General features: G+C 44.4%; 1 pseudogene across 1 annotated transcript; it reads right to left on the bottom strand.

Moving 5' to 3' along the window:
* Positions 1-3,301: 3,301 nt before the first annotated feature.
* Positions 3,302-8,565, bottom strand: LOC311112778 (kelch-like protein 33; annotated as a pseudogene). The gene is made up of 4 exons: positions 7,692-8,565; positions 4,268-5,207; positions 3,973-4,143; positions 3,302-3,823 (listed from the first exon to the last, which is right to left on the bottom strand). The product of its transcript is annotated as a kelch-like protein 33 (transcript).
* Between the last annotated feature and the right edge of the window lie 15,714 nt (positions 8,566-24,279).

A 24,279-nucleotide genomic window follows, 5' to 3' on the forward strand; every position in this document is an offset into this window, starting at 1 on the left:
TCAAGCTCCTTCAAGTTGGATGGGTTCCACTGGTGTACAGCAATCTTTAAGTCATACCACAGATTCTCAATTGGATTGAGGTCTGGGCTTTGACTAGGCCATTCCAAGGTTTTTAAATGTTTCCCCTTAAACCACTCAAGTGTTGCTTTAGCAGTATGCTTATGGTCATTGGAAGGTGAACCTCCGTTCCAGTCTCAAATCTCTGGAAGACTAAAACAGGTTTCCCTCAAGAATTTACTGGTATTTAGCTCCATCCATCATTCCTTCAATTCTGACCAGTTTCCCAGTCCCTGCCGATGAAAAACATCCCCACAGTATGATGCTGCAACCACCATGCTTCACTGTGGGAATGGTGTTCTCGGGGTGATGAGAGGTGTTGGGTTTGCGCCAGACATAGCGTTTTCCTTGATGGCAAAAAAGCTCAATTTTAGTCTCATCTGACCAGAGTACCTTCTTCCATATGTCTGGGGAGTCTCCCACATGCTTTTTGTTGAACTCCAAACGTGTTTGCTTATTTTTTCTTTAAGCAATGGCTTTTTTCTGGCCACTCTTCCGTAAAGCCCAGCTTTGTGGCGTGTATGGCTTAAAGTGGTCCTATGGACAGATACTCCAATCTCCGCTGTGGAGCTTTGCAGCTCCTTCAGGGTTATCTTTGGTCTCTTTGTTGCCTCTCTGATTAATGCCCTCCTTGCCTGGTCCGTGAGTGTTGGTGTGCGGCCCTCTCTTGGCAGGTTTGTTGTGGTGCCATATTCGTTCCTTTTTTTAAATAATGGATTTAATGGTGCTCTGTGGGATGTTCAAAGTTTCTGATATGTTTTATAACCCAACCCTGATATGTACTCCTCCACAACGTTGTCCCTGACCTGTTTGGAGAGCTCCTTGGTCTTCATGGTGCTACTTGCTTGGTGGTGCACCTTGCTTAGTGGTGTTGCAGACTCTGAACCCTATCAGAACAGGTGTATATATACTGAGATCATGTGACACCTAGATTGCACACAGATGGACTTTATTTAACTAATTATGTGACTTCTGAAGGTAATTGGTTGCACCCAATCTTATTTATGGGCTTCATAGCAAAGGGGGTGAGTACATATGCACGCACCACTTTTCCGTTATTTATTATTTCGAATTTTTTGAAACAACTTATTTTTTTCATTTTACTTCACCAATTTGGACTATTTTGTCTATGTCCATTACATGAAATTTAAATAAAAATCAATTTAAATTATATGTTGTAATGCAACAAAATAGGAAAAACGCCAAGGGGGATGAATACTTTTGCAAGGCACTGTAAATAAAGGTTAAATGGAAAATAAATAGTATTTTTTTCTTTTTTTTACCCACCTCAAACTTGTATTTAAGCAGAAAAAAATTAATGCTATTTCCTCACAGAGGATGAGCTGGTCAATCAGTGGTCTACTTGCATGAATATTTTTTGTTGTTGGGGTACAACGCAATCATTCCAACACAGGAAAGCTGTTTTTTAACATATTGTACTTAATAAATAAAACACTTGGAATGAAAACGATTTCACTCATATTGTAATTAATTATAGATCATATTAAATATAAATCTGGAAACACTGGACAGTTACTTTAAACATGGCATCCATACAGTAGACATATTTTTCAATCTAGATGTATTTTTTATGCACTATACTACAATGGTGGAAATATTTCGTGGGAAACATTTACTAAGGGCCATCATCCTTGTTTGGTAGAGATTCGTTTTTTGAGATGAAAGATTTCCAGCACTGTGTAGACACTGTATGAGTGACTGTTTGGCATCATCAACAGGGCGTCGTCATCTGTTAATAAATATGTTATACTTAACAGTTTGCCTGACTGTTCATCATAATGTCCCTTATAATGGACTGGTTAAGGTTTTATTTCATTCTTACATTGTAACATGCCACATGTATATAGGAACAAATAAAAAGTATTATAAACTTATTTTAAAATGCATGTGTTTTCTAACCGTGGAAACTCATACCTGAAAAGGAAAATGTATTTACACATTGCATACAAATTTGAATATAATTTTGTATATAATTGATATACAAATGATATACAAAACTCATAACTGGGGTACAACTCAACATTAGGAAGGTGTTCTTAATATTTTATACACTCAGTGTATGTTGACTTATAAAAACAATATGAAACCTATTAGGAAATGTTTTATTTTGTAGAGGTAACATTGTCAGAACATATGCTTTTCTTATAATATTCATAGAGGACTCATATAATACATATATTTTGTCTCACATACTTCATATCATATCTATGTAGGACAATCACCACAATTATGTATTCAGTTGTATTTTCCACAGCTAGATCCAGGATTCATACAGGATTCAAGTTAAATGTCTTATTGATATATGATGTAATGACAACTTACACTGCCATAAATGCAAGGACAGAAAAGTCACACGTTTTTGGAGAAATGTAGACAAATGTAGCTAGTTTGATCATATGTCAATGTTAAGCAAGCTAGCTAACTTTATTATTAGCAATGTTGATAAGCTAGCTAAAATCTTATTGGTTGAATAATTTTTCAGACTTCAAAGGCAAGTGAACACATTCATGTTAGACTTATGACTTCCAACTTCCCAGTTTCTCATTTCCCAAGAGGACATGAAGCCACCCTGAAATTGTAATGCCCTTCCTGTTTTTTTATAGTAATTCACTTATAGCCTGCACATGGAGAGAAATAACATGTTTAAGTTAACTTAACTGGTGTCCTTGTGAATATAGTGATTAAAGTATGGCACATGCTACATAAAGTGTTAAAACAGTGTTAAAACAATATTAGCATCCTCATCCATTGAAATAAATGCTTGTAAGATCAATGTTACATTACATAAGTTGGCTATGGCAATTGGTTATAATTTTGGAACAAGCTAATGATAGTTAATGTATTATTAATTTATAAGCCCTAGAATGTGACACTAAAGCAGATGCCAAAAAGTAGCTAGCTGGCTAGCTAAACAGCTTGATTTTCACCATGAACTTGTACATCTACCTCTAATTTACTTATAGAAAATAAGCAATTCCACCAGCTGGTTCAGTTAGCTGTTAGACAGTAGAGAACATTTATATATCATTTTATTATTGATTTGAAATGGTGTGAGCTAAATATATACAAAATAAATTATTTGTAAAACTGAAAATATAGCTTGGTGTTAGCTAGATGGATGGTATACTCAGTATTCTTAACTTATAAGAGTTGGGTGGAGTAAGGTGTAGGTCATGTAGTGGAATAATATTTAGTGTGGTGTTATGGGATGTATAGTGATTTTTCATTGTCTCAAGTGTTTGGGCAGGTGGAGCAAACAGGCTCTTATGTCAGTGTTAGTTCCGGGTATCTCGCCGATATTCTCCCAAAGTTGGTTGGTGGGATCATAACGATGCACCAGTCTGGTCTCCCTGTACTCTCTTGGCAGTATCCTCCCAGCACATAGATCTTCCCCTCCAGAACCACAGAGGCTGCTCTAACATGGGAGACGGCCAGGGGCATGAGGGCACTCCAGGAGTCACTAACAGGGTCGTAGACCTCACAGGCCAGCTTGTCGACAGACGTCATGTTTTCATCAACAGTGACTCCTCCAGCCACATAAAGATGATTGTTTAAAGTTTCCATGCAGTGATGGGCTCGAGGTTGGCTCATCTCTGCCAGGTAGGTTGTTCCTCTCTCAGGATGGTACAGGGACATGGACACCAGACACTGGTACCTGCAGTCGAACCCCCCTGAGATGAAGATCTCTCCATCCAACAATGTGGAAGCATGGCAACTCAAGGTCATATCCAAGGGTTGGGCAAAGCTAACAGGGAACGCCACATTTGGTAAAGATAGCAACAAAGAAACAAAGTTTTACTTAATAAGTTGCATACCATTTCCAATGGAACCATTAACTACCGCAAGCGATTCTGTGATACCATTCCTTTTTGAGCTACCAAAGAAAAACCTTACCTCCAAGAATCTGTATTTGGACAGTAGCGCTCCACACTATCCAGGTTAGTTTCTGGATCAATGTACCCTCCAATGGCATATATAATCTCGTCCAGAACAACCACGGAAAAATTACACCTTTTCTCCTGCATGTCGGCCATTCTCTCCCAGCGGTCCTGAAGCGGATTTTATCTTAAAGAACGTAAAGAATGAGAGATGAAGGAAGAAAATAATGTAAAAACATAAATATGTAAAAATATTAATACCTAAAGGACTCATTAGTTAGTAGATACAAACCCCAAAGTTCTTATCTCACCTGTAGACTGAGTTTAAAACGGCAAGCATTCCTTTATAATTCTGTCCCCCGAGCACGTACAACTTCCCTGCGACTACAGCCACCTCGTGACTTAACCTTGGTGGCTTTGGCATCTCTCCCAGCAACCTCCACTCAACTGTCTTCACAATGCCTGTGTAGTTCCTCAGAGAGTTCCCGAACCACAGTTCTCGGCTGGGGGATCGCCGGATAAAGTCGGCAGAGATCTGGTCTCCACCCACCAAGACTAGACTGTCCTTGGGCTGGTAGACCCTGCACAGGCTCCAAGGTGTAACTTGATAGGAGCGAAAGTCCTCCAGTATAGTCAGGTAGAGATGATTCATGTTGCATTCAGTCCACAGTTTTGCGGTTTTAACTTCACTGAACTCTGTGAAGGTCATGAGGGGAAAGTGGATGTTCTTCACCAGCTCTTTGGTGAGTTTAAGCCTTTGACTGGGACAGGCCTTGATCCAGACCACTACTGCCTTGAAGACCACAAGCTCTGAGGGTACAAAGAGGGAGTTGCTTTTCAGGTATTTTATAAGCTTCTTAACTGGCAGGTCTTGGAATTTAGGGGTGGCTGCCACATTTTGGAAGTGTCTCAGGACAAAGTCGTTGGCCACTTCGAGGAGTTCCGTTATCCCATAAGCCTCAGCAAAAGATGCCACGTCCAGGCAGGAGTGGACGTCCATTTCCTGTTCCAGGAAGTCAAGGCACAGCAAGAGGGCGGGCTGGAACTGGAGCTGGAAGGCAATGCATGTGATCTCAAAGACACGTCCCCAGCAGAGGGGAAGGGACCCGCTGTAAGAGCAGTCAATCAGGGCCTCCAGCTCAGAGGCCTCCAGGAAGGGAAGGGCCACACAGGGCTGCTGGGATTCCTTCATCCCGCTGGTGAACATTCCCCGGAAGTAGTCACTACTGGCAGACAGGAGCACTCTGTGGACTTGAGTCAGGAGAGAGAAGAGGAAATTGATTATTGTTGTTATCTCATAAATAGACTACTTCCACATTTGGTTTATCATGACTCTTATGAATTCAGATGTAAGACAAAAGGCATAATATTACAATTTGTTTTGATCCCAGATGAGTCCCCAACAATTAACAAAAAAATATACAATTCATATTTAATATTATTATTTTGTTATTATATATTAATGTACTAATAATATTAATATATATCATCCTATTATTATTTTTTACCGTGTTCTCCGTAAGTACATGGAGTAGCCAGCCAAAAAGAAAAGCCAGCCAGTGAGTTCCAGGCTGGGGGGGGGGGGGGGGGGGGTGGTCCTGGGGTGATTTTATTTTGCAGCACAAGCTCTATTTTGGTGGCCTCTGGTACATTATAATGCCTTGATTCCATTCAAACTACACAGCTAAATTATTGAATACTTTAATGACTTTACAATGACTGCTTTAAAATGACTTTGCAATAAAAATGACTTTGCAATAAAAATGACTGAAAATATATGACTTCAGTGTGTTGTTAATTGTTTTGGATAACGTCAAAGCCTAGACCTGTATGATCAGGCCTACTTTCTAAGTAAGATAATCTTTTTTACATTAAACCTTTCTTCTATTGAGATTTAAGTCATATTTACTGCAAGATATGAATTGCTACAATAATTTTTGTTCTTCAAATTATGTATTTTATTGGTTCTGCTGATGTGGACACTTTGTGTAAGACAACCATTGTGTAATTTTGTAATTTGAGTGAACTATCCCTTTAACAGTTCGGCCTGTCAATCAATCACTGTGGATGGGATTGTCAGGGGAGGGGGCAGGATGACTGTGAGATAGAGTTGGTTTGGTTTCAGACCTGTCAATCAATCACTGTGGGTGGGACTGAGGGAAGGCGGTACATTAGTAATCTAGTCAGAAAAACAAGTCTAGTCTGCCTTTTAAATTACATTTATTGGGGCAAAAACGAAATCTAGTCTACTCTTTCAATGTAGTTTATTTTGGCAAAAGCCTAAGAAAAAAACAATTTCCCTGTTTGACCGTTAGGTTGTATGGATATTATGACTCATACTGTGGTACTATAATAATAATAATATGCCATTTAGCAGACGCTTTTATCCAAAGCGACTTACAGTCATGCATGCATACATTTTTTGTGTATGGGTGGTCCCGGGGATCGAACCCACTACCTAGGCGTTACAAGCGCCGTGCTCTACCAGCTGACTAGCGAATTGAAACTTTAAATGAAACGAAGCCTAGTTAATGAAGTGGAAAATGAAACCGGCTGACAATGAGTCTGTTATTGGCTGATTAGTCGACAGCCGGTGCTTAGGGAAAACACTGTATTTAAAGGCCCAGTACAGTCAAAAACGTGATTTTCTAGTGTTTTATACACACTGAGTGTACAAAACATTAGGAACAACTTCCTAATATCGAGTTGTCCTCAGAACAGCCTCTACAAGGTGTCGAAAGCGTTCCACAGGGATGTTGGCCCATGTTGACTCCACTGCTACCCACAGTTGTGTCATGTTGGCTGGATGTCCTTTTGGTGGTGGACCATTCTTGATACACACGGGAAACTGTTGTGCATGAAAAACCCAGTAGTGTGGCAATTCTTGACACAATCTAACCGGTGCGCCTTGCACCTACTTACTACCATACCCCGTTTAAAGGCACTTAAATATTTTGTCTTGCCCATTCACCCTCTGATTGGCACAATCTATGTCTCAATTGTGCCAAAAATCCTTCTTTAACCTGTTTCCTCCCCTTCATCTACACTAATTGAAGGGGATTTAACAAGTGCCATCAATAAGGGATCATAGCTTTCACCTGGATTCACCTGGTCAGTCTATGTCATGGAAAGAGTTACTAACATTTTGTACACTCAGTGTATAATTCTACAATATGAGGTTGGATTAATACTGTGAAATTGTGAAAATTACTATAATGCCATTTTAGTGTAAGAGCTGTTTGAAAAGACCACCTGAAATTTCTGTCTGTTTTGGTGTGATGGGGTTTTGTCCTGCCTGGTGACATCACCTGGTTGTAAATTAGTTAATACACCAATACGAAAGTTAGTTCAAAGCTCTCTGTCAATAACAGCTAATTTTCTGTTTTCTCCTCCCCACTCAGACCACTCCAAATAGTCCAGCTAAATTCTTGCTTGAGAAATTTTTCTTTGCTAAGATAATATATTTTTGTTTCTTGTTGACCATTTTAATTTAAACCAAATACAGTTAGGTTCTTAATTGTTACCCAGAAATGATTTGATATTAAGATAAAAGAAAACATGCTGCATTGGACCTTTAACATCACATTTAAAATCACATGCTCAAAATCAATATTATTACCATTAAGCATGCATGGGTTATTTAGCTTGATCCTGGACGAACCCCCATGAATAAATTGTCTCCACTATCATTCAACAGTACATAGTTGTGATGTATTTTTACTTCAGTCTACTCACCATGAAATGATGTCCCACCAACCTCCAGCTCCACATCACAGCCCACTCTCTCTGCCCATAACTGTCTGATGGACTGAAGACTGACCTTCATCTGTTCTTCAGCAGATCTCTTCTTTTCTTCTGCCCTCTTCTTCTCTCCCCTCTTCATCTTCTCCTCCTCTTCACTGGAGAGTTCTAGAACTCTGGGGACCCCTAGTGTTTTAGCTGCAGTCTGTATCTGGGCCAGTGTTTTTCTGTTCAGAGCTGCTATGGTCCCAGTGTAGGCAAACTCCAGCACCCCTGCCAGCCCCACACACCCCACTTCAGGACCCAGACTGATGGATATCGCTGTCTGTATATACATGTCAATATCTCTCCTCTCCCTCCTCTTCTCCATCTCCTCATCCCTCTCCTGCAGTCTCTGGTGTACGAGGGAGCTGACAGCAGCCAGGACAGGGGAGTGCGCGTGGTGACGCTGCCCATCCTCAGTGCTCAGAGTCAGGTCAGTGAGGAGAGAGGAGTCCCTGAGCTGCTGCAGGGTTTGGAACATTTCTCTTGTATAGGAATCTCTGCCGTATACCCTTATTGAATCCACATCCTCTATTCCACCTTTCTGCCCTCTAACAACTGTCCACTCTTTTAGTTCTTTCACTTCTTGAACGTCATCCTCCTCTTCTTCAGTTGTCTCTCTCTCTAGATCTTTCTTGCTGTTTCCCTCCCTTCTAAATGCTTCATCATCTTTCTCTTCTTTTGTGTTCAACTGATCATTTTCTTTCACATCCCCTGCACACTCTTCTCCCTCTCCATCTATATTGTGTTTATCCCCTCTAAATGCTTCATCTTGTCTCCGTAGAGCTTCCAAACCCCTCTGGAGGCATGGTCCAGATAAAGCCATCGCTTCCAACAACAACAGACTTCTACAAATGTCCAACAGTGTCTCCCTACAAATACAGCTTACTATTAAATCAAACAAATAAAATAAAAAACACTACAAAAATGTGTTGCCACACTAAAAAAGCCTCAAGTCACTTACCTGACACAGGTTTTTGTGGATAAATACAAGAGAAAATCATACAGTGGTATCCGTGTCCCAGCATATGTTGTGGCTCTCAGCTGTAGCTGTCCTATTGACTGTGTGTGATCTTAGTGCAGTTTTCTCTTCCCCACTCTCTACAGGGTCAGGTATCTCCTTCCTTTCCCTTCTGACTCCTGTTTGACAGACCCTTTTATAAATCCACTCAACCAACCAAACTGCTATGTATAGATATACTCCTGAAGTCAGACAGGTCAGACCTCACAGTAAACTATGAATAATAGTTTCTATTTCTGGTCCAGGTTCTCATCCCTCAAAGTTTTTCCATGGTAGGGACTAATAATAACAATTTTAAAAGAGTTTTGGTTTACCCAATTGTACCATGCGATACCTAGATGGTTGTGTTAGTGATGGAGATATGTCCTACAGTGACCTACACTGACTGCATCTTGACATTCTCCCATATTCTCTTTATTGTATGCCCATAACATTTTCTCATCGTTCATTATTTCCTGACTTGTTTTCTCAAATAATTCCTCTATGTTTATATTCTTTTCTCTGTAGTTTGTACTGTGTATTACACTTGAAGCAGAGAAGGTCAGGAACCTGGAACCGTAAAAAAGGGGAATGTTCTAGGCTTGGAGCCTGTTCGAACACCTCCAATCCCAAGGCTTCTTTCTCCAAGACCTTGGCTGCCACCTCCCAGGGCATGTGACCAGGGGATCAGTTGGGTTATGGCATGCTTAGAGGGTAAGAGGGATTGTGTTGCTCCTCCACAGCCAAACACTGGGGAATCTGGGAAAGGAAAGGGGATACCTAGTCAGCTGCACAACTGAATGCATTCACCCAAAATGTGTTTTCCACATTTAACCCAACCCCTCTGAATCAGAGAGGTGCAGGGGGCTGCCTTAATTGACGTCCATGTCATCGGTGCCCGGGGAGAAGGTTTTTTGTTGGGGGGTATACTGCTGAAGGGCAGAATGGCAATACCACTGTATTATGACATTACCACTATATATTATGACATTACCTTTATATATTATTACATTACCACTATATATTATTACATTACTACTATAAATTATTACATTGCCAATATGTGTTATTTCATTACCACTATGTATTATTACATTACCACTATATAATATTACATTACTACTATATATTATTACATTAACACTATATATTATTACATTACCACTATGTGTTATTACATTACCACTATATATTATTACATTACCACTATATACTATTACAATACCACTATATACATTATTATTTCATTAGCACTATAGATGTGTTTCATATTGCTTTGGTCTTATGATGGCTCTTGGTTTGATTCTGGGGATATAATTTCCATAACCTTATCTTGGTGTCATTATCTTGGTTACACTTTACATTAATGGGCCATCTCTCTATTTAAATACTGTACCTATTTCCTTTATAAATCATGATTGAACATGAATTAATTAATGTCCGAAGTCATTGGAACATTGTTTGTCCAAAGTTGGTCAAACAGTGGGATTCTGTATATGGCTAATACTAAGTGCTTATAAGTTACACCCTAATATGCTATGATAAAGACATTTTTAGATGAGACTGTATGTCTGTCTCAGAGATAACAGCATCCATGTTGCAAAGAAAGTCTCCATTCATTTATCCTTGCATGTTTTAAGTACTGTATATAATAAAGTGTTGCGTCCTTAATGAACTGTAAAAGGGGACTGTTTGGGGCATTTTGGTGCCTGACTTGGAGCCTGTTTGAGCTGCTTCAATCCAAGGCCTCTCTCATGTCAAGACATCCCAAAGCCTTGGCACCTCTCCTCCATTATGCATTCTGGAGCAAGAGAAAGGGAGAACACATTCTTTAAGAGTCAGAAGGATCCCACACACACAGCACAGAGTGCAAACACACACACATAACACACATATACACACAGAGAGCGCAAACACACACACGCACACACACATGGGCTTTTTGACCATAATGTAGGCCTACCAACAAAACCAATGAAGCAAATCCCATAACATTTTCACATGGAAATAGATGTTGATTTCTATGATATAGCCTAGTGTAACCTGTATGAGGTGTTCAATGCAGGCCTCCATTGCATTCAACTTTTTAAAACATTTTTACATTTTGAACGGCTTGACATGAATTTATGATTTTTTACGTGGGGCCAAATAGGTGGCTTTAAATTGCATTGCATTATGTTGTATGATGCAAGAAACCACTTTACAAAATGCAATTTATTATTATTACCATACAGAAAATTAGACAATGTAGGCTACCCCTCTGCATATTGGCTTTTTTGCGTATTCTAGCCTGTCTCAAAATACACTGCCCCTTTAATTAAGACATAAGCTTTTTACCTGACTGGCGTTTCAAAGACAACTTTAATTGTAGCCTACACGTTTTGTGCTCTTGTAGGGAGCAGTAACTCCCCATTGCTGACATATATTTATCTATAACTGATCTATAACTGGGCTAATAACTCGCTAACTAGCAAAGAATATCACCAAACGTGCAAACGCGCGCTTCTGCGCTCTGATCTGAACTGATCTGAAAAGCGCATTCACTCGCGGGTGATTGAAAGACCGCTGGTGGGCCATCCTCACTCGGTTGCGCTCTGGCTCTCCCTACAACAAAATCATAGACTCAATCTTGAAAAGTTAGATTTGTTTTGTTTTGTTGCATTGAAAAGGGGCTGCAATAATTTTGATTCGATCACAGAAAAAGTATTGATCTTTATAGTGCAAACTAATGGGGCGAACTCAGTGAAGTTCAATCTCTTGTGTCTGTGCGGCATAGCATTTCTTCTGCGTGGCACTCCTGGAGGAGGTGCGCGGTCGCGGACACGCGCAGTTTAGACGGAACATTGCAACTCACTGGCATCAAGACAAAGAGCTGGGGAAATCCTGGGAATGTCTACAAAGGAAATATTCCGACATTTGCATATGCTACAGTCCCTTGTCGTGAACGTTTCCTGTTTTGAAGACTGCACGAGCAACGTACTAACAGATAAGGAAGGGTAAGGAACGCATTTGGATGGGCACGTGGAGGTTCAGTCTGCCTCTTCATGTCAAGGTACCATCAATTGTTGTTTTCAAGACAAAGAGGAAAGCACCATCATGGAACAAGTGTGGAGGTATCAAGGAACAAGGAAGACATTTTGGACAGTCCTTGCTCATCTTTGCTAGGTATCTCTACCCCTAGATGAACACCTGCCCCACCCTACAATGCAGTAGCATAGCCACTGGATTTAACATTCAAGAGAGCATAATAATCAATGAAATAAACATATTTTATTTAAACAATACATCCATTAAATAAGAGTCAAAGCCCTGTCTAAACTGGGGGAGGGGTTCTACTAAGCTATATGGAATTGTTTTTAGAAGGTAATACCAAGGATCATTTTGCAATTTGATTTTTAATTTTAAGACACCTTGAAGTATAATATATGCAAAATGATCCTTGGTATTACCTTCTAAAAACAATATATATAAATATATATATATAATTGATGAACAATTGTATTTGGCCTTACTGCTATTAGCCCATACAAACACATTGAATAACATATTCACTACATGGAACAACAGATGGTCCCCAAATCTAAAGGAAGTTTGTTCTGAAGTGTCTCTCCTATACCTGAGAGATTCACTATATATACAAAAGTATGTGGACACCCCTTCAAATTAGTGGATTTGGCTATTTCAGCCACACCCGTTGCTGACAGGTGTATAAAATTGAGAACACAGCCATGCAATTTCCATAGACAAACATTGGCAGCAGAATAGCATACTGAAGAGCTCAGTGACTTTCAACGTGGCACCGTCATAGGATGCCACCTTTCCAACAAGTCAGTTTGTCAAATTTCTGCCCTGCTAGAGCTGCCCTGGTCAACTGTAAGTGCTGTTATTGTGAAGTGAAGTGGAGCATCTGGCAGTCCGACGGACAAATCTGGGTTTGACGGATGCCAGCAGAACGCTACCTGCCCCAATGCATAGTGCCAACTGTAAAGTTTGGTGGAGGAGGGATATTGGTCTGGGGCTGTTTTCCATGGTTCTTGCTAGGACCCTCAGTTCCAGTGAAGGGAAATCTTAATGCTACAGCATACAATGACATTCTAGACGATTCTGTGCTTCCGACTTTGTGGCAACAGTTTGGGTAAGGCCCTTTCCTGTTTCAGCATGACAGTGCCTCCATGCACAAAGCGAGGTCCATACAGAAATGGTTTGTCGAGATCGGTGTGGAAGAACTTGTCTGGCCTGCACAGAGCCCTGACCTCAACCCCATCGAACACCTTTGGGATGAATTGGAACGCCGACTGCGAGCCAGGCCTAACCGCCCAACATCAGTGCCTGACCTCACTAATGCTCTTGTGGCTGAATGGAAGTCCCCGCAGCAATCTTCCAACATCTAGTGGAAAGCCTTCCCAGAAGAGTGGAGGCTGTTATAGCATCAAAGGGGGGACAAACTCATTTTGGAATGAGATGTTCGACGAGCAGGTGTCCCCATACTTTTGGTCATGTATTGTAACAGGCTTCATTACACGGTACCCTGTCCCGTTTATCTGTTTAGCCTCAGCCCAAACTTTATCGCCATTACCAGTTGTTGTCTTAGCTCTCTCTAATAACACCTGTGATTGCTTTATGCCTCTCTCCCATGTCAATATGCCTTGCCTATTGCTGTTCCAGTTAGCTCTTATTATACAATTTCACTGTAGAACCCCAAGTCCCTCTCAAACTGTCTCAAATAGTTCCTTTGTCCCACCCCACATACACGCCGAGACCGGCTCAATCGGTGCCTCCAGTGATGCTATCTCTTTCATTGTTACCCAACGCTTAGGTTTACCTCCACTGTACTCATATCCTTCCATATCCTTGTCTGTACATAATGCCCTGAATCTTTTCTACAACGCCCGGAAATCTGCCCCCTTTATTCTCTGTACCCAACGCACTAGAAGACCAGTTCTTAAAGCCTTTAGCCGTATCTTCATTCTAGTCCTCCTCTGTTCCTCTGGTGATGTAGAGGCTAACCCAGGCCCTGCAGGTGATATAGAGGCTAACCAAGGCCCCCCATCACTGTCTAACGCTCCCTAAAACACTTTAGCGAGCAGGCCTTCCTAATTGACCTGGCACAGGTATCCTGGATGGATATCGATCTCATTCCGTCAGTAGAGGATGCCTGGTTGTTCTTTAAAAGTAATTTCCTCTCAATCTTAAATAAACATGCCCCATTCAAAAAATACAGAACTAAGAACAGATATAGCCCCTGGTTCTCCTCAGACTTGACTGCCCTTGACCAGCACAAAAACATCCTGTGGCGTACTGCATTAGCATCAAATAGCCCCCGCGATATGCAACTTTTCAGGGAAGTTAGGAACCAATATACACAAGCAGTTAGGAAAGCAAAGGCTAGCTTTTTCAAACAGAAGTTGGCATCCTGTAGCACTAACTCCAAAAAGTTTTGGGACACTGTAAAGTCCATGGAGAATAACAGCACCTCCTCCCAGCTGCCCACTGCACTGAGGCTAGGAAACACTATCACCACCGATAAATCTACAATAATCGAGAATTTCAACAAGCATTTTGCTACGGCTGGCCATGCCTTCCACCTGGCTACTACTACCCCGGCCACCAGCTCTGCACCCTCCGCTGCAACTTGCCCATGCCCCCCCCCCCCCCCCCCCCCTCCCCCGCTTCTCCTTCACACAAATTCAGACAGCTGATCTGGACCCCTACAAATCATCTGGGCTAGACAATCTGGACCCTTTCTTTCTAAAACTAGCCGCCGAAATTGTCGCAACCCCTATTACTAGCCTGTTCAACCTCTCTTTCGTAACAACTGAGATCCCCAGAGATTGGAAAGCTGATGCGGTCATCCCCCTCTTCAAAGGGGGTGACACTCTAGATCCAAACTGTTACAGAACTATATCCATCCTGCCCTGCCTTTCGAACGTTTTTGAAAGCCAGGTTAACAAACAGATCACCGACCATTTCGAATCCCACCGTACCTTCTCCGCTATGCAATCCGGTTTCCGAGCTGGTCATGGGTGCACCTCAGCCACGTTCAAGGTCCTAAACGATATCATAACCGCGATCGATAATAGACAGTACTGTGCAGCCGTCTTCATCGACCTGGCCAAGGCTTTCGACTCTGTCAACCACCGCATTCTTATTGGCAGACTAAATAGCCTTGGTTTCTCAAATGACTGCCTCGCCTGGTTCACCAACTACTTCTCAGATAGAGTTCAATGTGTCAAATCGGAGGGCCTGTTTTCTGGACCTATGGCAGTCTCTATGGGGGTGCCACAGGGTTCAAATCTTGGGCCAACTCTTTTCTCCGTGTATATCAATGATGTCGCTCTTGCTGCTGGTGACTCTCTGATCCACCTCTACGCAGACGACACCATTTTGTATACATCTGGCCCTTCATTGGACACTGTGTTAACAAACCTCCAAACGAGCTTCAATGCCATACAACACTCCTTCAGTAGCCTCCAACTGCTCTTAAACACTAGTAAAACTAAATGCATGCTCTTCATTCGAACGCTGCTGGCAACCGCCCACCCAACTAGAATTACTACTCTCGACGGGTCTGACCTAGAGTATGTGGACAACTACAAATACCTAGGTGTCTGGTTAGACTGTAAACTCTCCTTCCAGACTCACATTAAGAATATCCAATCCAAAGTTAAATCTAGAATCTGCTTCCTATTTCGCAACAAAGCCTCCTTCACTCATGCTGCGAAACATGCCCTCGTAAAACTGACTATCCTACCGATCCTTGACTTCGGCGATGTCATTTACAAAATAGCCTCCAACACTCTACTCAGCAAATTGGATGTAGTCTATCACAGTGCCATCCGTTTTGTCACCAAAGCCCCATATACTACCCACCACTGTGACCTGTACGCTCTTGTTGGCTGGTCCTCACTACATATTTGTCGCCAAACCCACTGGCTCCAGGCCATCTATAAATGGCTAGGCAAATCCCAGCCTTATCTTAGCTCATTGGTCACCATAGCAACACCCACCCGTAGTATGCGCTCCAGCAGGTATATCTCACAACACCTCCTTTGGCCGCCATTCCTTCCAGTTCTCTGCTGCCAATGACTGGAACGAATTGCAAAAATATCTGAAGCTGGAGACTCTTATCTCCCCCACTAACTTTAAGCATCAGTTGTCAGAGCACCTTACCGATCACTGCACCTGTACACAGCCCATCTGAAATTAGCCCACCCAACTGTCAGCTTCCTGCCTCCTGTTTGTCTCCGGGCCTCTAGAGGTCATCTGTGTTCCCCTCTGCCTTAGTTCTTCCTCGTGTGTCCTTATTAGCTTTATCCAGGTCACCTGTGCCTTGTTTCCCCTAGAGTATTTTAGCTGTGTTTTTTCCCCTTGTTCCTCACTTGGTCTTTGAGTCCTGGCTATGTGTCTCCTGCTGTGTCCCACAGAGTCTTTCCGAGTAAGCTTTTCTAAGTTATCTTTATTTTGTTTTTCTCCCCTCGTGGAGTTATTTTGTTTTGTCCTCCTGTTTTGTTTACTGTACCTCTGTTAGTATACCTCTTTCTGAGAAGAACTTTTGTTGGATTATTTTTGAAGTGCAAAGAAATACCTTTTTTTATATTAAATCTACTTTGCCTGGAGTATTGCCTTGAGTGTTTCGTTTGGGTCCTACTATACCTCCTATGTGGCTTAGGGGTAGAACACCCAACTCTCCACATCTGAGACCTGAGTTCAAGCCCAGCTTGTGACAGAAAGACCAAGTCAATCATGGACTCAGAAACACTCAGTTCCAAGGACCTGTTGGCGGTGATCGCTCGACATGAGGCATCTTTCCAGCGCCATGAAGCCGTTCTCAGCCGACAGGAGGAGCTGATGGCTAGTCACTCTCAACTCCTGGCCGAGATGATGAGTTCCCTCCGCCAGCTCTTTGAACGCCTCCCTGGTCCTTCCCCTTACTCCAGGTCACCCCCCAGTGACGACAGGCCTTCTCCATTGGCGGAGCCCCGACTACCACCTCCCAAGCCCTTTTCTGGGGATCCAAGCTCTTGCCAGGGTTTCCTCACCCAATGCTCCCTCACCTTCGAGCTCCAACCCTCAAGTTTTCCCACAGACCGTTCCAAGATTGCCTACATCATTACCCTTCTTTCAGACAAGGCGCTCTCCTGGGCCTCTGCGGTGTGGCAGTCCCAGGAGGCCTGTTGTGACTCCTACGCTGCATTTGTAGAAGAGTTCAAGCGGGTGTTCGATCATCCTGTCAGTGGGCGGGAAGCTTCCAAGCGCCTACTGTCTCTCCGTCAGGGTCCCCAAAGCATGGCAGATTTTGCCATTGAATTCCGGACCATAGCAGCAAGGAGCGGATGGAATGATGAAGCGCTGAGGGTCTGTTTTCAGGGAGGGTTATCTGAGCCCCTTCAGGATGAGTTAGCTACCCGAGAACCAGCTGGGGATCTCGAGTCCCTCATAGCCTTGGCCATCCGCCTGGACAATCGTCTAAGAGAGCGGAGAACGGCTCGCCGCCAGGTGTCTCAGTCCCAAGTTCCTCTGAGCAGCTCTGTTTCTCCTGTTTGGGCTCCGTCATTCAGAGCTTCCCCGGCTCCTGAACTGCTCCAGGATTCCCCGGAGAACATGCAGTTAGGCCGTTCCAGGCTTTCTCCCAACGAAAGGGAACGTCGCATGAGGGAGCGTCGGTGCCTCTACTGCGGGGTTGTCGGCCACTTCCGCTCCACTTGCCCCGAGCTTTCGGGAAACGCCTGTCCCCGCCTAGCTACAGGAGGGCTGTGATGGGGAAAATTAGAGCTCCTCCTACTAACTCTGTCTTAGCTATTCCAGCCACTCTGTCCTGGAAGGGCCACCAGCATCGGGTCCAGGCTATGATCGATTCCGGTGCCGCAGGTGATTTCCTGGATTTAACCTTGGCTAAGGAACTTAAGATCCCTACCCAACTACTTCCTCAACCCCAGGCAGTTACAGCCTTAGATGGCAGACCTCTGGAACCAGGAAAGGTTACAGAGGCGACTCAGTCCCTGCGACTTACCATCTTTCAACACCAGCAGGAGGAGACCTTCTATCTCATTGACTCCCCCGAGTATCCTATTATCCTGGGTCACCCTTGGCTATGCAGACATAATCCCCAGATCGACTGGCCTACTGGCACCATTCTAAGCTGGGGTCCCACTTGCCAACTCACCTGCATGCTTCAGAGTCCCTCAGCCCCTAGTACCCAGTTTCAAGAGTCTGTTGACGTCTCCCGAGTCCCCAGTGTTTACCATCGGTTCAAGGCAGTGTTCAGCAAGTCCCGGGCTACTTCCTTACCGCCTCACCGCACGTATGACTGTGCCATTGATCTACTCCCTGGTTGCTGCCCTCCTAGAGGTCGGATCTTTTCCTTATCCTCCCTCGAGCACTCAGCTATGGACACCTACATTAAGGAGTCCTTGGCAGCCGGCCTCATCTGTGCCTCTACTTCCCCGGCTGGGGCGGGCTTCTTTTTTGTTGAAAAGAAAGACGGGGGTCTTAGGCCTTGTATTGATTACCAGGGACTCAACAAGATCACGGTTCGGAATCGATACCCCCTTCCTCTCATGGCCACTGCTTTTGAGCTGCTTCAAGGGGCTTCCATTTTTACTAAACTGGATCTCCGCAATGCTTACCATCTCGTGCGGATCCGGCCAGGTGACGAATGGAAGACGGCATTCAACACGCCCACGGGGCACTATGAATATCGGGTGATGCCGTTCGGGCTCACCAATGCCCCCGCAGTATTCCAAGCCCTGATTAATGATGTTCTCCGGGATATGCTTAATCTGTTCGTCTTCGTGTACCTGGACGATATCCTCATCTTCTCGAGGTCACTGAAGGAGCATGAGGGGCATGTTAGCAGGGTTCTCCAGAGGCTCCTTGACAATCACCTCTACGTTAAACCTGAGAAGTGTGAATTTCATGTTTCCCAGACCCAGTTTCTCGGGTTTATTGTCACTCCCGGCCACCTAGAGATGGATCCCAAGAAGGTCAAAGCGGTCCACAGCTGGCCCACACCTGCCACGGTCAAGGAGGTTCACGGTTCATTGGCTTTTCTAACTTCTATCGGAAGTTCATTAAGAATTTCAGCTCTGTGGTAGCCCCCTTGACGACGCTTACCAAGGGAGGAGGGACCAAGATTCACTGGGGTCCGGAAGCAGCAAGGGCCTTCGAGGATCTCAAGCGCCGCTTCACTTCTGCTCCGATTCTGGTGATCCCTGACCCAGAAAGACCTTTCGTGGTGGAGGTGGACGCCTCAGAGGTGGGGGTGGGAGCCGTCCTGTCACAGAGGGGTGAGGATGGGAGATTACACCCTTGTGCCTTCATGTCTCGCCGCCTGTCTGAGGCCGAGCGCAACTACCACGTGGGGGATCGAGAGTTGCTTGCGGTAAAACTGGCCTTGGAAGAGTGGCGCCATTGGCTTGAGGGGGCTCAGCATCCTTTCCAGGTTCTCACAGACCACAAGAACCTGGAGTATCTCCAACAGGCAAAGCGGATGAACCCTCGGCAAGCACGATGGTCCCTTTTCTTTAATCGATTCCAGTTTCTCCTGTCTTACAGACCTGGCACCAAGAACGTCAAGCCGGATGCCCTGTCTCGAGCCTATTCTCCCGAGATACAACAGAAGCCCTTGGCATCGATTATTCCGAGGTCTAGGATCGTCGCACCTCTTCAGTGGGAACTAGAAAGAGGGGTACGAGAGGCCCTTGTCCATGAGCCCGATCCAGGCGGTGGTCCTGCCGGACGCCTGTACGTTCCTCTCTCTGTTCGGGCCCGCGTCTTGCAGTGGGGTCATGAGTCGCCCTTGACATGCCATCCGGGTAGGGCTCGCACACTGGAATTCCTCCAGCGGCGGTTTTGGTGGCCGTCCATCAAGAAGGACGTGCAGGTCTATGTTGAGGCCTGCCCTGTGTGCAACCAGGGAAAGTCGACACGTCAGCGACCCCAGGGACTGCTCCATCCCTTACCTGTTCCTCGCAGGCCATGGTCACACCTTTCTCTGGACTTTGTTACGGGACTTCCTCCATCCCAGGGCAACACAGTCGTCCTAGTGGTTGTAGACCGGTTCTCTAAGGCTGCCCGGTTTATTCCCCTGCCCAAGCTGCCCTCGGCCAAGGAGACTGCTGAGCTCCTCATGAACCATGTCTTCCGGATATTTGGAATTCCCCTGGACGTTGTCTCCGACCGAGGTCCCCAATTCTCGTCCCGGTTTTGGGGGGCCTTCTGCAGGCTTATTGGGGCCACAGCCAGCCTATCGTCTGGGTTCCATCCAGAGTCTAATGGCCAAACGGAATGGATTAATCAGGATCTGGAGACCACCCTGCGGTGTATGGCGGCCAGTAATCCCACGTCTTGGGCCACCTATATCATTTGGGCGGAATATGCCCACAACACCCTCCAGTCCTCAGCCACCGGATTGTCCCCCTTCGAATGCCAGTTCGGATACACCCCTCCATTATTTCCAGAGGAAGAGGCGCAAGTTGGTGTTCCCTCGGCCCAGCGCTTTGTCCAACGCTGTAGGCGGACCTGGAAGAAGGCCAGGCGTACCCTCCTTCGGACCTCCCAGAGATACCAAAGTCAGGCTAATCGCCGCCGCCGGACGGCCCCTAGTTTCCGAGCTGGTCAGAGAGTTTGGTTGGCCACCAAGAACCTGCCCCTCCGGGTCGAATCCAAGAAGCTTTCCCAGAAATACATCGGCCCTTTCCGCATAGCAAGGAAAGTTAACCCTGTTTCTTATCGTTTGGTTCTCCCTCGCTCCCTTAGAATTAACCCCACTTTCCATGTTTCACTACTAAAACCTGTCTTGTCTTCTCCCTTTGCCCCCCCACGCAGACCCCCGCCACCTCCCAGGATCATTGACGGCCAGCCAGCCTACACAGTGCGCCGGATACTGGACTCCCGGAGGGTCCAGAACTCTCTGCAGTATCTGGTGGACTGGGAGGGCTACGGGCCAGAGGAGCGCTCCTGGGTTCCAGCCAAGGACATCCTGGACCCAGGTTTGATCCGAGAGTTTCGCACCCTGAGGCCAGGGTGTTCTGGAAGGAACGTCAGGAGTCGTTCCTAGAGGAGGGGGTCCTGTCAGCTTCCTGCCTCCTGTTTGTCTCCGGGCCTCTAGAGGTCATCTGTGTTCCCCTCTGCCTTAGTTCTTCCTCGTGTGTCCTTATTAGCTTTATCCAGGTCACCTGTGCCTTGTTTCCCCTAGAGTATTTTAGCTGTGTTTTTTCCCCTTGTTCCTCACTTGGTCTTTGAGTCCTGGCTATGTGTCTCCTGCTGTGTCCCACAGAGTCTTTCCGAGTAAGCTTTTCTAAGTTATCTTTATTTTGTTTTTCTCCCCTCGTGGAGTTATTTTGTTTTGTCCTCCTGTTTTGTTTACTGTACCTCTGTTAGTATACCTCTTTCTGAGAAGAACTTTTGTTGGATTATTTTTGAAGTGCAAAGAAATACCTTTTTTTATATTAAATCTACTTTGCCTGGAGTATTGCCTTGAGTGTTTCGTTTGGGTCCTACTATACCTCCTCTGTGGCTTAGGGGTAGAACACCCAACTCTCCACATCTGAGACCTGAGTTCAAGCCCAGCTTGTGACACCCAACTACCTCATCCCCATATTGTTATTTATTTTGCTCATTTGCACCCCAGTATCTTTATTTGCACATCATCTCTTGCACATCTTATCTTTCCAGTGTTAATACTAATTGTAATTATTTTGCACTATAGCCTATTTATTGCCTTACCTCCATAACTTGCTACATTTGCACACACTGTATATATATTTTCTGTTGTATTTTTGACTTTATGTTTTGTTTTACCCCATATGTAACTCTGTGTTGTTGTTTTTATCGCACTGCTTTGCTTTATCTTGGCCAGGTCGCAGTTGTAAATGAGATCTTGTTCTCAACTGGCTTACCTGGTTAAATAAAGGTGAAATTAAAATTTAAAAAATAAAAAAAATAAAACCTTTATAATGTATTGGACCCCTTGTTCTCTGGTAGCCGTCTGTCACTGCCTCTTTGGTGACCTTGGCGACGTCCGGTGAGCTCTACAAAGGACCATGCACAGACACCACCCTGGTCTTCAAACGGGTCTTCTCAAACACCAGAAGTGCTTACAACAAAAACACAGGTACGGTATTTGACATGTGTGGGTCGGATAGGGCTTACATTCATTTCTAGTGACAGACTGTTAGCTAGCTACGCAAGGTTTCTGGCCTTGCATGAACTTGCAGTGTCAATGTGGGTAGTGGATACATATTAGTAGTAGGCCTGCTAGTAGTATTACTACTAGTAGTAGTACAGTATATCTTACTGCTTCCCCTCTGTTACAGGTATCTTCACTGCACCCATGAATGGCCTCTATTTCTTCACCTTCAGCACATTCGGCTACAACTCCCACCACACAGGGGCCATCTTTGTGAAGGGCGGAGTTGACCAGGTGTCTGATTCCAGAGACAGTGACAGCACTAGCAACGCTGTCGTCCTACAATTGGACATTAGTGATGGGGAAACAAAGCTTCTTGAAGCGTTGAGCATTTCCAGCAAATTGTTTCAAAAATAGGTTAATTACTTGAGGCTTTGATCAACAGTGTACACTAGTGGCAACTGCTTGTCAAAATAATTTAGAATAGCCAAGATGTCAATTCAATGTCCATTCCACGTTGGTTCAACGTAATTTCATTGAAATGACATGGAACTAATGTTGATTCAATCAGTGTGTGCCCAGTGTGCATGTAAATAGTGTTGTCAATACTGTAAAAAAATAAAATAAAGTGATTCCCACTACTTTAGAGAACATTTATGATCTCCCTTAATATTTTCTCTCTTTATACAATAGTTTACAGATATGATGAACATGTGGGTTAAATTACATTACATTATTGGAGAAGTTTGATAGTAGGTTTTACTTGATTTTCAAGCTCTTTTAACGTTATATTTTTGTAAACTGTACTTTAGATTCTCTTAATGGATGTATTGTTTTAATAAAATATGTTTGTTTAATTAATTATTATGCTCTCTTGAATGTTAATTCCAGTGGGTACGCTACCGCAGTGTGGGGTGGGGCAGGTGTTCATCTAGGGGTAGAGATGTAGAGATATCCCCCCTACCTGGCAGAGGTGAACCATCACTGGGCCTAGCACAGCATATTAATAATGTCTTCCTTGTTCTTGGTTACCTTCTCATTTGTCCCGTGATGGTGCTGTCCACTCTGTCTTCAAAAAAACCAAATGATGGTTTCTTGACATTATGAGGCAGACTGAACGCCATCCAAATGTGTTCCTTGTCAAAACATATCCTCCCCTTGGGGAAAACAGGTAAATCAACTATGTCTAGACGCTCAGTCACATGACAACCAACTACACAGGAGCACCAATACTACACTGAGCCGCTCAGTGTAGGGACCTTACCTTTGAACATCCCTTGACGATGGGAAAGATGACTACTCTGCTACTACTGAGCTGCCTGTCCGTGGCCCTACTATACACCGTATGTGGTGATCCGGTAAATCTGTATAATCTTCTGAAAGATAGAGTGGACTATATGGAAAAGCAGCTGGGCAAGATTGCAACCCTGGAAGAGGACCTCAGTTCCACAAAGGCAAAACTGAAGTTGCAGGTAGCAAGAGTAGACTCATTAGGGCAAGAGAATGAAGGTATATCAGATAAGATAACAGCTCTGGAGGCCAAGCTCAATGCTACAGAGGTAGACCTGGAGGCGCAGAAAGTTGAAGTGGGCAGACAGAGGCTTGGAAGCTAGACTGAAGTCTTTAGATAAGTACCTGGAAAAATTAACTGATTTAGAGGACAAACTGAATACCACAGAGAAGGAGCTGGAGAAGAGTGCTAAATTGGACAGACTCAGAGGCTTGGAAGCTAAACTGAACTCTCTAGAGCAGCAGCAGCTGGATGGACAAAGAGCGTTGGGGGCCAGGCTCAATGCCACAAAGACAGAGCTGAATGCTGAAGTGCAGGAGCTGAAGAGAGAGATTAGAGGTAAGACATCTTTTCAACCAGTTTTGCTCACTGGATTGAGATGTAAATAACAAGTGTAAACACTTGACACTTAACACTTCTCCAACATCCTCCCCTCTCCCCTTTCCTCCTCCTCCTACCACTTCTATCCCTCTATCTTCTCTCCCCTCTTCCCCAACATCCTCCCCTCTCCCCTTTCCTCCTCCTCCTACCACTTCTATCCCTCTATCTTCTCTCCCCTCTTCCCCAACATCCTCCCCTCTCCCCTTTCCTCCTCCTCCTACCACTTCTATCCCTCTATCTTCTCTCCCCTCTTCCCCAACATCCTCCCCTCTCCCCTCCACCTACCACCACTATCCCCCCATCTTCTCTCCCATCTTCCCCAACATCTACCCCTCTTCCTTCTACTCCTCCTCCTACCATTACAGTATTGGACAGCAATATTTATCATGTATGATATTATCAATACCAGAGGTGTGGACTCAAGTCACATGACTTGGACTCGAGTCACACATTTTGTAACTTGAGACTTGACTTACACTTGGAGCCTCAAGACTCTGGACTCGACTTTGACTTGAGACTG

Source organism: Coregonus lavaretus, assembly GCF_964263955.1.
Source record: "Coregonus lavaretus genome assembly, chromosome: 39".
Classification (NCBI taxonomy): Eukaryota; Metazoa; Chordata; class Actinopteri; order Salmoniformes; family Salmonidae; genus Coregonus; species Coregonus lavaretus.